Source organism: Oncorhynchus masou, chromosome 20 (genome assembly GCF_036934945.1).
Source record: "Oncorhynchus masou masou isolate Uvic2021 chromosome 20, UVic_Omas_1.1, whole genome shotgun sequence".
Lineage (NCBI taxonomy): Eukaryota > Metazoa > Chordata > Actinopteri > Salmoniformes > Salmonidae > Oncorhynchus > Oncorhynchus masou.
In genome coordinates this window covers 6,440,433-6,457,434 of record NC_088231.1, presented here as the reverse complement: position 1 = coordinate 6,457,434, position 17,002 = coordinate 6,440,433, and positions in this window count along the sequence as shown.

The following is a 17,002-nucleotide window of genomic DNA, read 5'->3' as shown; positions in this document are numbered from 1 at the left end:
ACCTTCCAACAGGACAACGACCCTAAGCATACAGCCAAGACAACGTAGGAGTGACTTTGGGACAAGTCTCTGAATATCCTTGAGTGGCCCAGCCAGAGCCCGGACTTGAACCCGATCTAACATCTCTAGAGAGACCTGAAAATAGCTGCGCATTGACGCTCCCCATCCAACCTGACAGAGCCTGAGAGGATCTGCAGAGAAGAATCGGAGAAACTACCCAAATACAGGTGTACCAAGCTTGTAGCATCATACCCAAGAAGACTGTAATCGAGGCTGTAATCGAAGCTGAATTCGCTGCCAAACGTACTTCAACAAAGTACTGATTGAAGTGTCTGAATACTTATGTAAATGTAATATTTTTAACAAATTTGCTAACATTTCTAAACCTGGTTTTGCTTTGTCATTATGGGGTATTGTGTGTAGATGTATATTTTTGTCCTCAATTTAATACATTTAAAATAACGCTGTAACGTAACAAAACGTGGAACAAGTGAAGGGGTCTGAATGGACTGTAGTAACAATGTCTCCTGACCTTTCTCACTGAGTGAGAGAAAGACCATCTTAAAGTAAACAGCAGTCTATTTCAACATCAAGCCAAGCATCGCATCGATCCTCTCTGTTCGGAGAAGGTCACAGACTTGACCTTTAAGGCAAGGGGTGGCCAACCCTCCTCCTGGAGACCTACTGGAATGTGCAGGCTTTTGATCCAGCCCTACAGTATCACATCTGATTCGACTAATTATCATCCCGCAAGATGAGCTGAATCAGGTGTAACAGGAAGGGCTGGAGAAAAAGCGTGCAGACCCAGGAGAATTCAGGAGGGTTGTCCACCCCTGGCTACACTGTACAACTGGCGGTGGAGGGTTGGCCACCCCTGGTTCAAGACTCACTTTTTTTTAAAGTAAGCACATGAATGTGTTCTATAGTGTTTGAATAATTGTATGTGATTGTGATGTGATTCTATGATGATAGCGTCGCTACACTGTATACTGTTAGGATCTGAGTAAAGCACAGGTCATTAACGCTAATGAGGGGTCATTCTTAATGCCTGCTGAATTGCAGATTTATGTAGTGGAAGGAGCAGTTGGAAGAGACAGGTGTGGGGATCAGGGTCAGATCATACCCTTTCCATGTGCTCTCAATTTTTTTGCTGTCGTCTTCTCTTCTCTTTGCTCTCTCTCTCTCTCGTCCATGCTCTCTCTCTTTCTTTCTCTCCCACCCATTTCTCTCTCTTTCTCCCCCTTGCTTTCTCCCTCTCTCTCCACCCCTTCTCTACACTCACACTTTCTCTCTCTCTTTATTTTCCCTCTCTCTGATCTCGCAGCTGTCTTCCTGCCACTCTCCCCCCGCCACAATTAGCATCCTGAAAGGTTACAAATGCGAGAGACACAGGGGACGCAGGGAAACACAGATTGTTGGAGGCAAAGTCGGGCAGGTGGAAATGATGAAGGGAGGGAAAGAAGGCAGGTAGAAAGTGGACAGACATCTGTAGGCTTAATTACCAATTAATTTGAAGATGTGAGCCAGTTACAGTTTGCTGACGCTTCTTTTTGAGAGGTGGTGACTTGAGGAGGTACAACACACCTGAGAAGGTTGTGACAATCAAAAAATAAGGTAGCATAGGCTCTTGTGGATTAGAATTGCATGATGTTGGTGTCAAAAGTGTGTGTGTCTCTGTGTGTGTGTGTGTGTTTGCATGTGCAAGTGTCTGTATGGGTGTTTGTCCGTACCTCCTATTCCCACCGTTATGTTGTCTTTCCACTGGGCACAGACTTCTATTCCACATTGGTTCAATGTAATTTCCTTCAACGTTGATTCAAACAGTGTGTGCCCAGTGGGTTGTGCCTGCGCGTTTCATGTTTTTGCTTAGGGGTACCTCCCCCTGCTCAAGAGAGGGGCCTACTTAGTGTGGAGAAGAATTAGGTGTGATTGTGTGGAAACACCAATCAGAGTACAGGAATTAGCACCCCCCACCAGGTATAAAGAACCTGAGTGTGGGCTGCTCTGATGGAAGCTCTCATTCATTGCTGGACCCAGCGAGATGTCACATGCCTAAGTTCCCACCAATAATGTACTAGAGTTGCGTGCGGTCAGTAAATTGATAACGATACCGACTACAAGATCCTAACATAAACTGATATTATGGACAAATGTACCCACGTCGGGTCCTAACATGAATAGATTACCACAGTATGAGTCATAATACGCATAAAATGTAGAGGTCAAACAGGGAAATTAATTAACGGTACTCCATTCTGTTTGTCTATTTATTTATTTTAATTTTATTTTTTTATTTTTTTATCTGTCAGCCCCAGCCGCGAACTCAGGCTCTGTGTGTAGTTAACCGACCCTCTCTGCCCAGTCATCACCATTTTACCTGTTGTTGTTTTAGCTGATTAGCTGTTGTTGTCTCACCCGTTGTTGTCTTAGTTAGCTCTCCCAATCAACACATGTGATTACTTTATGCCTCGTTGTATATCTCTCTCATATGTCAATATGCCTTGTATAATGTTGTTTAGGTTAGTTATCATTGTTTTAGTTTACTGCGGAGCCCCTAGATCCACTCATTATACCTCTGATACCTCCTTTGTCCCAGCTCCCACACATGATGTGACATCAACCATTATAACCAGCTTATCCAGAGATATAACCTCTCTTATCATCACTCAGTGCCTGGGCTTACCTCTGCTGTACCCGCACCCCACCATACCCCTGTCTGCACATTATGCCCTGAATCTATTCTACCAGGCCCAGAAATCTGCTCCTTTTATTCTTTGTCCACAACGCTCTAGGCGACCAGTTTTGATAGCCTTTAGCCGTACCCTCATCCTACTCGTCCTCTGTTCCTCGGGTGATGTGGAGGTAAACCCAGGCCCTGCGTGTCCCCAGGCACCCTCATTTGTTGACTTCTGTGATCGAAAAAGCCTTGGTTTCATGCATGTCAACATCAGAAGCCTCCTCCCTAAGTTTGTTTTACTCACTGCTTTAGCACACTCCGCCAACCCTGATGTCCTTGCCGTGTCTGAATCCTGGCTCAGGAAGGCCACCAACAATTCTGAGATTTCCATACCCAGCTTCAACATTTTCCATCAAGATAGAACTGCCAAAGGGGGAGGAGTTGCAATCTACTGCAGAGATAGCCTGCAAAGTTCTGTCATACTTTCCAGGTCTATACCCAAAGTTTGAACTTCTAATTTTAAAAATTAACCTCTCCAGAAATAAGTCTCTCACTGTTGCCACCTGCTATCAACCCCCCTCCGCTCCCAGCTGTGCCCTGGACACCATTTGTGAATTGATCGCCCCCCATCTAGCTTCAGAGTTCATTCTGTTAGGTGACCTAAACTGGGATATGCTTAACACCCCGGCAGTCCTACAATCTAAGCTAGATGCCTTCAATCTCACACAAATCATCAAGGAACCCACCAGGTACAACCCTAAATCCGTTAACATGGTGACCCTCATAGACATTATCCTGACCAACTTGCCCTCCAAAATACACCTCCACTGTTTTCAATCAGGACCTCAGCGATCACTGCCTCATTGCCTGTATCCGCTATGGGTCCGCGGTCAAACGACCACCCCTCATTACTGTCAAACGCTCCCTAAAACACTTCTGCGAGCAGGCCTTTCTAATCGACCTGGCCCGGGTATCCTGGAATGATATTGACCTCATCCCGTCAGTAGAGGATGCCTGGTCATTCTTTAAAAGTAATTTCCTCACCATCTTAGATAAGCATGTCCCGTTCAAAAAAATGCAAAACTAAGAACAGATATAGCCCTTGGTTCACTCCAGAACTGACTACCCTTGACCAGCACGAAAACATCCTGTGGCGGACTGCAATATCATCAAATAGTCCCCACGATATGCAGCTGTTCAGGGAAGTCAGGAACCAATACACACAGTCAGTCAGGAAAGCAAAGGCTAGCTTTTTCAAGCAGAAATTCACATCCTGTAGCTCTAACTCCAAAATGTTTTGGGACACTGTAAAGTCCAAAACCTGGACCCGTACAAATCAGCTGGGCTTAGCAATTTGGACCCTCTCATTGTTGTAACCCCTATTACCAGCCTGTTCAACCTCTCTTTCGTATCGTCCGAGATCCCTAAAGATTGGAATGCTGCCGCGGTTATCCCCCTCTTCAAAGGGGGTGACACCCTAGACCCAAACTGTTACAGACCTATATCCATCCTGCCCTGCCTATCTAAAGTCTTCGAAACCCAAGTTAATAAACAGATCACTGACCATTTCGAATCACACCGTACCTTCTCCACTGTGCAATCCGGCTTCCGAGCCGGCCACGAGTGCACCTCAGCCATGCTCAAGGTACTAAACGATATCATAACCGCCATCGATAAAAGAAAGTACTGTGCATCTTCATCGACCTGGCCAAGGCTTTCGACTCTGTCAATCACCGTATTCTTATCAGCAGACTCAATAGCCTTGGTTTTTCTAATGACTGCCTCGCCTGGTTCACCAACTACTTTGCAGACAGAGTTCAGTGTTTTTCAAATCAGAGGGCATGTTGTCCGAACCTCTGGCAGTCTCTAAAGGGTACCACAGGGTTCAATTCTCGGGCAGACTCTTTTCTCTGTATAGATCAATGATGTCGCTCTTGCTGCGGGCGATTCGCTGATCCACCTCTACGCAGACGACACCATTCTGCATACTTCTGGCCCTTCCTTGGACACTGTGCTAACTAACCTCCAAACGAGCTTAAATACCATACAACACTCCTTCCGTGGCCTCCAACTGCTCTTAAATGCTAGTAAAAACCAAATACGTTCTGACCTAGAATATGTGGACAACTATAAATACCTAGGTGACTGGCTAGACTGTAAACTCTCCTTCCAGACTCATATTAAACATCTCCAATCAAAAATCAAATCGAGAATCGGCTTCCTATTTCACAACAAAGCCTCCTTCACTCACGCCGCCAAACTTACCCGAGTAAAACTGACTATCCTACTGATACTCGACTTCGGCGATGTCATCTACAAAATAGCTTCCAACACTCTACTCAGCAAACTGGATGCAGTCTATCACAGTGCCATCCGTTTTGTTACCAAATCACCTTATACCACCCACCACTGCGACCTGTATGCTGTAGTCGGCTGGCCCTAGCTACATATTCGTCGCCAGACCCACTGGCTCCAGGTCATCTACAAGTCTATGCTAGGTAAAGCTCTGCCTTATCTCAGTTCACTGGTCACGATAACAACACCTACCCATAGCACACGTTCCAGCAGGTATATCTCACTGATCATCCCCAAAGCCAACACCTCATTGGGCCGCCTTTCCTTCCAGTTCTCTGCTGCCAGTGACTGGAACGAACTGCAAAAATCGCTGAAGCTGGAGACTTATATTTCCCTCGCCAACTTTAAACCCAAACTATCTGAGCAGCTAACCGATCACTGCAGCTGTACATAGTCCATCTGTAAATAGCCCACCCAATCTATCTACCTCATCCCCCATACTGTTTTTATTTGATTTACTTTTCTGCTCTTTTGCACACCAGTATCTCTACTTGCACATCATCTTATGCACTTTTTTCACTCCAGTGTTAATCTGCTAAATTGTAACTATTCACTCTTATGGCCTATTTATTGCCTACCTCCTCATGCCGTTTGCACACACTGTATATAGACTTTGTTTTTTCAACTGTGTCATTGATTTGTTTGTGTTATTGGCTTGTTTATTGTTTACTCCATGTGTAACTCTGTGTTGTTGTCTGTGTCACACTGCTTTGCTTTATCTTGGCCAGGACACAGTTGCAAATGAGAACTTGTTCTCAACTAACCTACCTGGTTAACTAAAGGTGAAATAAAAAATACAAAATAAAAAAATGTTTCCAATCATTTTTTCCACCATAAAATAAGGGCTGTGTTTCGTGTAGGCTTACGCTGGCATGACTGTAAAATCTCTCTAGGACAAGGTGACTTTTAGCAATATATTCGGTTCTATTTACTCTCAGATTGGAAAACGCTAATTAGCATCAAAGTACACATTTGAAGTGTTTCTAAAATCCCCTGTGGGAAAAATGGATTGGAACCATTTCCCTGTTTGACTGCTAGGTTTTATGGGTATTATGACACCTCCACTGTGGGGCTCTATTGTTATCATGGACAACCTCCTGACATCGAGAATCTTAGCCTGCATGAAAACAAAACTCCCTGCACAATTTAAACCCCCCTTTTACTCTGGAAGTGTCCTAACCTCCATATGAACCCATATCACAGGTTTAACATAAATCTGTAAGATATAACACACTCCAAGGGGAATTCCATGGGTGCGTCCCAAATAGCACCCTATTTCCTATTACATGTAAACATTTGTCATTTAGCAGACACTCTTATCCAGAGCGACTCACAGGAGCAATTAGGCTTAAGTGCCTTGCTTAAAGGCACATCGGCAGATTTCTCACCAAGTCGGCTCGGGTTTTCAAACCGGCAACCATTCGGTTGCACTATTTAGGGAATAGAGTGCCATTTGGGACACAACCCACAGGGCTCTGGTCAAAGGTGGTGCACCATGGTAGGAATAGGGTGCGATTTGGGCCACAAGCTTTCCAGAGGCATTGACATGCACCCAGAGCAGAATCTGACCACCCTACTGAAACTGATGCTTTGTATCCCCATATTAACCTGACGACAAGTACCTGTCACGCTGCGATAAGCATCTACTAACTACTGGAGATTCCTTTCCCTGCAGCAGTGTGTATTCCACGGGATTCTAAGTATAGATAAACCCTGAAACGTTGTGTACATTTCTTCACAAATAATACAGTCAGATGAAGGCAGTTACTTGAAGTTACATGAATAATTGCGATGGACTTTATTCTTCCCGAGGGAACTTCATTTGTGGTGTCAGATCTTGTGGGTACAAGTCATTCATCCATTTTTAAGCTCCAGCAAATACATTTGCAGCGTGACAGATTGTGTTCGAAGTAGAACAAGGCTAATTTGCTTAAGTTAAGTTTGCATCAGTAGAGAAAGTTTTATCAGGGCCTTAGGTAATGAGTAGGAAGTCTGTTCAGCAGCATGGAATATTTGACTGGAGTGTGGAAAACAATTGCAGGATCATTTGAGAATATTCAGAGTTTACCTTTTGTGCCTTGCGGTGTTGACCTCTCCTTGTCTTGCACACATTATTTTCTTTATTTTCTTCCGCAGGAGTGCTGTTATCGTGTGGTATGCTGTCATGAAGTAATTCCACCTCAAAATTCATTCAAGACTTTAGAATTGCAGTTGCTTCAGAGAGGAAGACCATCTTCTACCAGCATGGTGTCCATATTAGAACTCCCTCAGACTCAGCAGTCAAAGAAGTCCTAATATGGACACCATGGTGCCCAGAGGCTGAAGAGGACTCAGAAAAGTGGTTAACAGTCATTAATTAATTAATATATATATATAATATATAATGAAACAAATACCAAAAAATACTTTTTGGGTGGAATTTTCCTTTAAGGAAAAACAGACCTGAGCGTTTTCTCCCGAGCCTGAAGGTCTTGCCTTCTGACGGGAGTTGATAAGCCAATTGGTCACAAAAGTCAATGACAATGAAATACTGGAGAACTTGAGGCTTTTACCGGTCTCAGCTCCAACCTGATGACCCTTTTATAATAATGACTGGACATAATGGTTTTCCATGGCACAAATACACAGTGTCTCTATTATGACAGCCTTCTGCTGATACTAAGACTGTCCTAATATGGACACCGTACATCAGATATTTTCTGATACGGCCCCAACGTGGGATCTCCAATAAACAAGAAGAATAGGTAATTATGTATTTGTGTGTGAATGCATCTCTGTGTGCTTCTCAGCATGCTCCCTACCGTACTGTGGTCTCCACAGTGTGCTGGCTGCTGGCTGGGAGTGAGGCCCATCTATCATTGATGAATGCCACCGTCTCCATGCTGCTCCACTGATTTGTCTCTCTGTTCCCGGCTGTGATTTCCAGCGCTGGGTCATATGCTGGGACTTTTCCCCTCCACTGCACGCAAATAAACAGTAATCCACTCCTACTACTGTATGTGCTGAACAGCCTATTGTCCTGACGACTGCACCTGTCCTCCCAGGTGGAATGGATGAATACACTTGATGTAACATGAGTACACGTCCTCAATCTTAAACAGGATCCATTGGGTTGGCCATTTTTACTCTAGCCCAGCTCTAACACACCTGGTTGAACCAAGGGCTTGATGATGCATTGATTAGTTGAATCAGGTGATTAGTTGACTTGTTAAATCAGGTGTTTAAATCGTACTTTTGCCAGGTTACTCAATGAAAACAAATGATCTTTCACAATGACCTGTTAAGCTGTTATTGGTGAGGTAGAACAAAACAGTGCATTGTTCGGTCTTCCAAAGAGTTTGAGAAATACTGCTCAGGAGAACAGCTAACCCTTTGTATTGCCCAGAGGTGTGCTCCTTGTTAAGACTGGTTACTGGGAAACGCTGAAGGCAATGTCATGTTGGCCTGGGAGGATATCCAAGGAAGTGACTCGCAACTCAGCTCATGGGGATGGTCTATGAGTTTTCAATGTTAGCTTAATTACTAACCCCCTGAACAGTTATTCATTCTGTACCCATTCAAACGAAATCGGGTTAGCAGCTTTTTAATATTTGAAAGAAAGACATTATATACGTCAATATTCTCATAAACCCGTGTTAATTAACCTACAAATGACTGTCCTTTTAAAGGTTTCACATGGGAGCTAATTATTACATTTCACAAACGTCAGCCCTTGATCTATGCCAACCAGAGATTTGGAAGAAAAATCCTTTGTAATGCCAATATGGTGCGTGTCTTTAGTCTAGAGATAGATGTGATGATACAGGGAGTATTATCTCGCCCTACAGGCACTATGAGGACCAAAACCCCAATCATGTGGACTGTCTCTGCTAAGGCCTTTCAGAGTCTTTTCTCTCTCTGACTTTAAACGGGGAAATATGGGATTAACGAAGCTCTTTCATTGTCATTTAAATTCTTGAGATTGACTTAATGATTCTTGAAGAATATAACTCATAAATGCCTCACGAGTTTAATAATTTCAAAGGTTATATGATCTATTTCTTTTACAACAACAAAAACAGGAACGTAAACAAACAATGTCTTGGGTGTCATGGACTGTCAGTCCTTGCATCTAGGGCACCCTGTTTTGTTGTTTTCAAACTGCAGACTGTAACTTTAAGCAACATATAAAGCCTCGTCACTTTACGCTACGAGACCAGTCGTCGCCTTGAGCCACTGAGTAGCTTCCCGTTCCCAGGACCGATGTGACATCATGAGCCAGATCTGAAGATGTGAACCAGGCGAGGCCCAGGGTGGTCTCTTCCCTAAGCTTCCTAAATAACAGAAACGATACGCTCCTATTAGATAAGCAAATGTGTGTGGAGATGCATAATACATGATCGCCCAGAACAGTACATTTGGCTTGTTTTTGTCAAAGAAAGGAAGGGGGAAGAAGGAGAAGAGAATATCATGGTGTAGCTTGAATAAACGCAGCCCTACTAAGGGGCACCTGCTATTTGCAACTTGTTGTTTTGTTCACCGTGATTTGTGAAAGGATATGCTGTGGGCAGAGTAAGAATCGACTGGAAATGTGTACAGAATGTGCGCAAGGAAAACACATGTTGTGAAGAACAGAGAAACAGCTGGACAGCCCTCAAGAACTCAAAGAATCCTCAATCCACGCTATCTCCTCACTTCTGAGGAGTCCGAGATGCAAATTGGACCATTTGATCTGGTTGTCTGTTTGTTTTTTTTACGATAGATAGTCGGAGGTGAGGAGCTTTATCGCAAGGCTGATAATTGCGTCTCAAGACCCCTTCATCTGCCTCACGTAGATAGACGCAAGAAAATAATATTTATGTTAAGTTCTATTTTTCAGAACAGAAATGATCCTTGGCCCTCACACTCGACTCAGATGAGTAGCGTCTGTTTGTAAAATATATGTATTAAAAGGGAACCAAGCATCACGTTGATGTATGTCAGAACAATATGATGGCTTTCTGCAAGCTTCTACTACACGGCTTTACTAATCCAAACATGCAAATCCATGTCAAAGATGCGCCTTTTGTGTATAATCCCAACACAGTTCCCATGGGATTAGGATTGAGGGGGGAAAATAACTGGTAGAGTATTTATAGAACCATCCCACAGGGCACAGATTTCTATTCCACGTTGGTTCAACGTCATTTCATCGAATGACGTGGAAACAACATTGATTCAACCACTGTGTGCGCAGTGGGATGTGGCCAATGTGACCCAGTCTGCAATGTATGGTGTTCATATTAGGACAACCTGCGGACACTGAGGCTGTCCTAATATGGACAACGTACGCAATGTTCAGTTTCATATAGGCCTATATCTATCACTTCAAAGTGTGGGCTCAAGCCGCTTATGTAGGATTGAATGAGACATACAGTATAGAAATGATTTTGCACTGTATGTAATTCTGTGTGTTGATGTCTTGGTGTGTCAGATTATGAGTAAACCAGGTACTAAATCCACAGGTCTATTTATTTCCCAAGAGCTGTAAATCAGATAGAATGTGATTAGTTAACATTTTCTGATTGCCTCGGGACACATCTCCACCTCTACAAAGACATAGTGGCCGACTCTTTTCTCTGTATATATCAATGATGTTGCTCTTGCTGCGGGAGATTCCCTGATCCACCTCTACGCAGACGACACCATTCTATATACTTCCGGCCCGTCCTTGGACACTGTGCTATCTAACCTCCAAACGAGCTTCAATGCCATACAACACTCCTTCCGTGGCCTCCAACTGCTCTTAAACGCCAGTAAAACCGAATGCATGCTTTTCAACCGATCGCTGCCTGCACCCGCATGCCCGATGAGCATCACCACCCTGGATGGTTCCGACCTTGAATATGTGGACACCTATAAGTACCTAGGTGTCTGGATAGACTGTAAACTCTCCTTCCAGACTCATATCAAACATCTCCAATCGAAAATCAAATCAAGAGTCGGCTTTCTATTCCGCAACAAAGCCTCCTTCACTCACGCCGCCAAACTTACCCTAGTAAAACTGACTATCCTACCGATCCTCGACTTCGGCAATGTCATCTACAAAATTGCCTCCAACACTCTACTCAGCAAACTGGATGCAGTTTATCACAGTGTCATCCGTTTTGTCACTAAAGCACCTTATACCACCCACCACTGCGACTTGTATGCTCTAGTCGGCTGGCCCTCGCTACATATTCGTCGCCAGACCCACTGGCTCCAGGTCATCTACAAGTCCATGCTAGGTAAAGCTCCGCCTTATCTCAGTTCACTGGTCACGATGGCAACACCCATCCGTAGCACGCGCTCCAGCAGGTGTATCTCACTGATCATCCCTAAAGCCAACACCTCATTTGGCCGCCTTTCATTCCAGTACTCTGCTGCCTGTGACTGGAACGAATTGCAAAAATCCCTGAAGTTGGAGACTTTTATCTCCCTCACCAACTTCAAACTTGTGCTATCTGAGCAGCTAACCGATCGCTGCAGCTGTACATAGTCTATTGGTAAATAGCCCACCCATTTTCACCTACCTCATCCCCATACTGTTTTTATTTATTTACTTTTCTGCTCTTTTGCACACCAATATCTCTACCTGTACATGACCATCTGATCATTTATCACTCCAGTGCTAATCTGCAAAATTGTAATTATTCGCCTACCTCCTCATGCCTTTTGCACACAATGTAAATAGACTCCCCTTTTTTGTACTGTGTTATTGACTTGTTAATTGTTTACTCCATGTGTAACTCTGTGTTGTCTGTTCACACTGCTAAGCATTATCTTGGCCAGGTCGCAGTTGCAAATGAGAACTTGTTCTCAACTAGCCTACCTGGTTAAATAAAGGTGAAAAAAATAGTATGTTCTGGGTAGAGTCAACTTGTTAAACCACATTAAATTCAGGATAAAGACCAAAACTCAACTGCTCCCTCCCTCTAATCGATGGCTATTGCACCTTATCTGCCTCTAGCCTGTGTGTTTGCTGCAGTGAGGTAGTGTATGTTGAACTACACTACATATACAAAAGTATGTGGACACCCCTTCAAATTGGTGGATTTGGCTACTTCAGCCACACCCGTTGCTGACAGGTGTATGAAATCGAGCACACAGACATGAAATCTCTATTGACAAACATTGGCAATAGAATGGCCTTACTGAAGAGCGCAGTGACTTTCAACGTTGCACCATCATAGGATGACACCTTTCCAACCAGTCAGTTTTTGCCCTGCTAGTTCTGTTATTGTGACGTGGTAACGTCTAGGAGCAACAATGGCTCAGCCAAGAAGTAGTAAGGCCACAGAGGGTCACAGAAGAGGACCGGCGAGTGATCCAGTGCATAGCGTGTAAAAATCATCTCTCCTCGATTGCAACACTCTCTATCGAGTTCCTAACTGCCTCTGAAAGCCACGTCAGCACAATAGCTGTTTGTCGGAAGCTTCATGAAATGGGTTTCCATGGATGAGCAGCTGCACACAAGCCTTGGCGCAATGCCAAGTGTCGGCTGGAGTGGTTTAAAGCTCATCGCCATTGGACTCTGGAGCAGTGGAAACACGTTCTCTGGAGTGATGAATCAAGCTTCACCATCTGGCAGTCTGACGGACGATTCTGGGTTTGGCGGATGCCAGGAATGCATAGTGCCAACTGTAAAGTTTAGTAGAGGAGGAATAATGGTCTGGGGCTGTTTTTCCTGTTTCAGCATGACAATGCCCCTGTGCCCAAAGCGAGGTCCACAAAGAAATGGTTTGTAAATATCAGTGTGGAAGTACTTGACTGGCCTGTACAGAGCCTTGACCTCACCCACATCGAACACCTTTGGGATGAATTGGAGCCCCGACTGCGAGCCAGGCCTAATCGCCCAACATCAGTACCTGACCTCACTAATGCTCTTGTGGCTAAATGGTAGCAAGTCCCTGTAGCAATGTTCCAACATCTAGTGGAAAGCCTGCTCAGAAGAGTGGAGGCTGTTATAGCAGCGAAAGAGAATCAACTCCATATTACCATAATGCCCTTGATTTTGAAATGAGGTGTTCGACAAGCACGTGTCCACATACTTTTGGTCATGTAGTGTATGTTCCCTTTGTAAAGTCTATAGCCACGTGAAATAACAACATGGAATTTGATGTAACTGAAGTTCAGTTCTAAGGACCACACAGCAACTCCTCCCCTCTGTCTCTAAGCAATGGCTGTATACACACCTGAGCTACCTCACTGTAACCTGTGTGTTTGCTACAGTGAGGTATTGTATGCTCTGGGTGGAGACCAATGACTGTACAAGGTGGAGACACCTTTTGAAGAGTGTGTGGGCAATCTGTGATGTGTGTAACAGAGGAAAAAACATTTGTCAAAATAGGTTGAACACATGTTCATGATTGACTGCAGGTCATATAGTTAAAAAATTGAAGTCGGACGTTTACATACACTGAGGTTGGAGTCATTAAAACTCATTTTTCAACCACTCAAAATGTCTTGTTAACAAACTATAGTTTTGGCAAGTCGGTTAGGACATCTACTTTGTCCGTGACACAAGTCATTTTTTCAACAATTGTTCACAGACAGATTATTTCACTTATAATTCACTGTATCACAATTCCAGTGAGTCCGAAGTTTACATACACTAAGTTGACTGCCTTTAAAACAGCTTGGAAATTCCAGAAAATTATGTCATGGCTTTAGAAGTTTCTGATAGGCTAATTGACATCATTTGAGTCAATTGGAGGTGGACCTGGGGATGTATTACAAAGGCATACCTTCAAACTCAGTGCTTCTTTGCTTGACATCATGGCAAAATCAAAAGAAATCAGCCAAGACCTCAGAAAACAAATTGTAGACCTCCACAAGTCTGGTTCATCCTTGGGAGCAATCTCCAAACGCCTGAAGCAATCTCCAAACACCATTGTTATGTTTGGAGGAAAAGGTGGGAGGCTTGCAAGCCAGAACACCATCCCAACCGTGTAGCTCGGGGGTGGCAGCATCATGTTGTGGGGGTGCTTTGCTGCAGGAGAGCCTGGTGCACTTCACAAAATAGATGGCATCATGAGGAAGGACAATTATGTGGATATATTGAAGCAGCATCTCAAGACATCAGTCAGGAAGATAAAGCTTGGTCACAAATGGGTCTTTCAAATGGACAATGACCCCAAGCATAGTTCCAAAGTTGTGGCAAAATGGCTTAAGGACAACAAAGTCAAGGTTTTAGAGTGGCCATCACAAAGCCCTGACCTCAATCCTATAGAACATTTGTGGGCAGAACTGAAAAAGCGTGCGTGAGCAAGGAGGCCTACAAACCTGATTCAGTTCCACCAGCTCTGTCAGGAGGAATGGGCCAAAATTCACCCAACTTATTGTGGGAAGCTTGTGAAAGGCTACCTGAAACGTTTGACGCAAGTTAAACAATCTGAAGGCAATGCTACCAAATACTAATTGAGTGTATGTAATCTTCTGACCCACTGGGAATGTGATGGAAAAATTAAAGCTGAAATAAATCATTCTCTCTACTATTATTCTGACATTGCACATTCTTAAAATAAATAGGTAATCCTAACTGACCTAAAACAGGATTTTTTTACTAGGATTAAATGTCAGGAATTGTGAGAAACTGAATTTAAATGTATTTGGCTAAGTTATATGTAAACTTCTGACTTCAACTGTATATTGAAGCCCTTCTGCATTACCTGTACATGTGCACATCCCAAATATTCACACCGGTTCAGAGTCAAAAACAGACTAAGAAGAAAGAAAGTGTGCACAGCACATAGTCTGCACCCAAGGGGGTGCACGATTACTGTAAAAACTTCAACGTTGCATTTACAGCACTTACAGTGTACAAGCTTTCTTTTCAGGGGTCCTAGTAATAGTTCATATAACCATAACAATAATGTATTATTTTAAATAGTGCTTTTCATACAGAATCTCAGTCACTTCATTTTGTTTTTAAAGGAACCTTGCAGTTGATGGGAGATGGTCTGCTATGCGGACAACACTCAACTAATTTTCTCCCCCCCCTTCTGACACCCAGGGGGTGACACGCATCTCTGCATGCCTGGCAGACGTGTCAGATTGGATGTCGGCCCATACCTCAAAATCAACCTCGACAGGATGGCACTGCTCTTCCTCCCGGGGAACCCCTGCCTGCTCCAAGACCTCTCCATTATGGTTGACAACTCCACGGTGCCCCCCTTCCAGAATGCAAAGAGCCTTGGCGTGACCCTGGACAACACCCTGTCATTCTCTGCAAACATGAAAGCAGTGACCTGCTCCTGCAGGTTCAAGCTCTACAACATCCTTAGAGTATGACCTTTCCTCACCCATCAATCGGCGCAGGTTCTAATCCCGGCACTCGTCCTCTCCCGTCTGGACTATTGCAACTCGCTGTTGGCTGGGCTCCCCGCTTGTGCCATCAAACCCCTGCAAATATATCCAGAACGCTGCCGCCGGCCTGGTTTTCAACCTTCCCAATTTCTCTCATGTCACCTCGTTCCTCCTCACACTCCACTGGCTTCCAGTCAAAGCTTGCATCCACTACAAGACCATGGTGCTTGCCTACAGAGCAGCAAGAGGAACTGGCCCTCCCTACCTTCAGGCTATGCTCAAACCCTACTCCCCAACCCGAGGACTCCGTTCTGCCACCTCTGGTCTCTTGGTCCTCCCACCTCTATGGGAGGGCAGCTCCCACTCAGTCCAGTCAAAGCTCTTCTCTGTCCTAGCACCCCAATGGTGGAACAAGCTTCACCCTGACGCTAGGACAGCAGAGTTCCTGCCCATCTTACGAAAACATCTGAAACCCTACCGCTTCAAACAGTCTTAAATAATCCTTCTTCTCACCTCGACCCCCCCCCAATTAAAAAACAAAAACAAAATAACCAGCACTTGAAATTGTCCCCCCCACCCCCCTTCTAACTCTGACTCCGCTGATAGCTACGTTATTGAGTAAGAATGTACTTTGTAATGCCTGCGATATGTGGTTGTCCAACATAGCTATCTTAAGATGAATGTAATTCGCTAACTGTAAGTCGCTTTGGATAAGAGCGTCTGCCAAATGACTAAAATGTTAATGTAAAAAAAAACTGTACTAATCCAGGCACTTGTCATCTCCCATCTAGACCACTGCACCTCTCTGGTAGCTAGGCTCCCTGCTTCTGCCATCAAACCCCTGCAACTTATCCAGAACGCAGCAACACGCCTGGTATTCAACCTTGCCAAATTCATTACTTGGGTCAAATTTGATTCACATAACTGTATTGTGCCATATCACAATGTGTTGCTGAACTCATGACTGAGCAGCATGATTTTCCATGTTTGAAGGCTTATTTAGGCCTAGGCCTATTTATTTGTCAAGACAGCTGTGCATGGCTGCATCTCACTGTAGTAGGCTGTAGGCCATGTTTTGGTGATTTGGATCCCCATTCGCCTTTTGTTTACTGCGTTTGTTTTCTGTTAATGTAACTAGCCTAAATAGAGATTGTGTCATGCCTTTATCGATCTGATATTTTGTTTACTAGACCTACTACTTGGGAGCTCTGTTTTGTTTAGTTAAATAAATTTGCATTTGCAGTTCTAAGCCAAACTGTTATTCAGTATTTTTGTTTGCATGCATGAATAACTAGGCTACTACTTTCAGGATTAAGTTTGCATTATTTTGGCAAAACAGCTATGTGTATGGCTGCATTCAAATAGGCTGTTTGTAATTGGCGAATTGGCTTATCTATCTTGTAGCCTATATTCATTACCAAAATGGCCTAGCTGTAGGGTGCTGTCCATTGTGCTAGTACAGCGCAGCAGAGATTTCAAAAGGACTAGATGATCTCAGAGTCTCTGCATTTAAACTTGATGTTTCTTGTGTTATAGCGTGGTTACAGTATATCAGCAGGATTCAGTGTAATTCCAATGCAAGAACTCCCCTCGCCGATTTCAACTGCCCCCTTAGTCACTTTATCCTGGCACCCGATACGGGAGGGCATCTCCCACTCAGCCCAG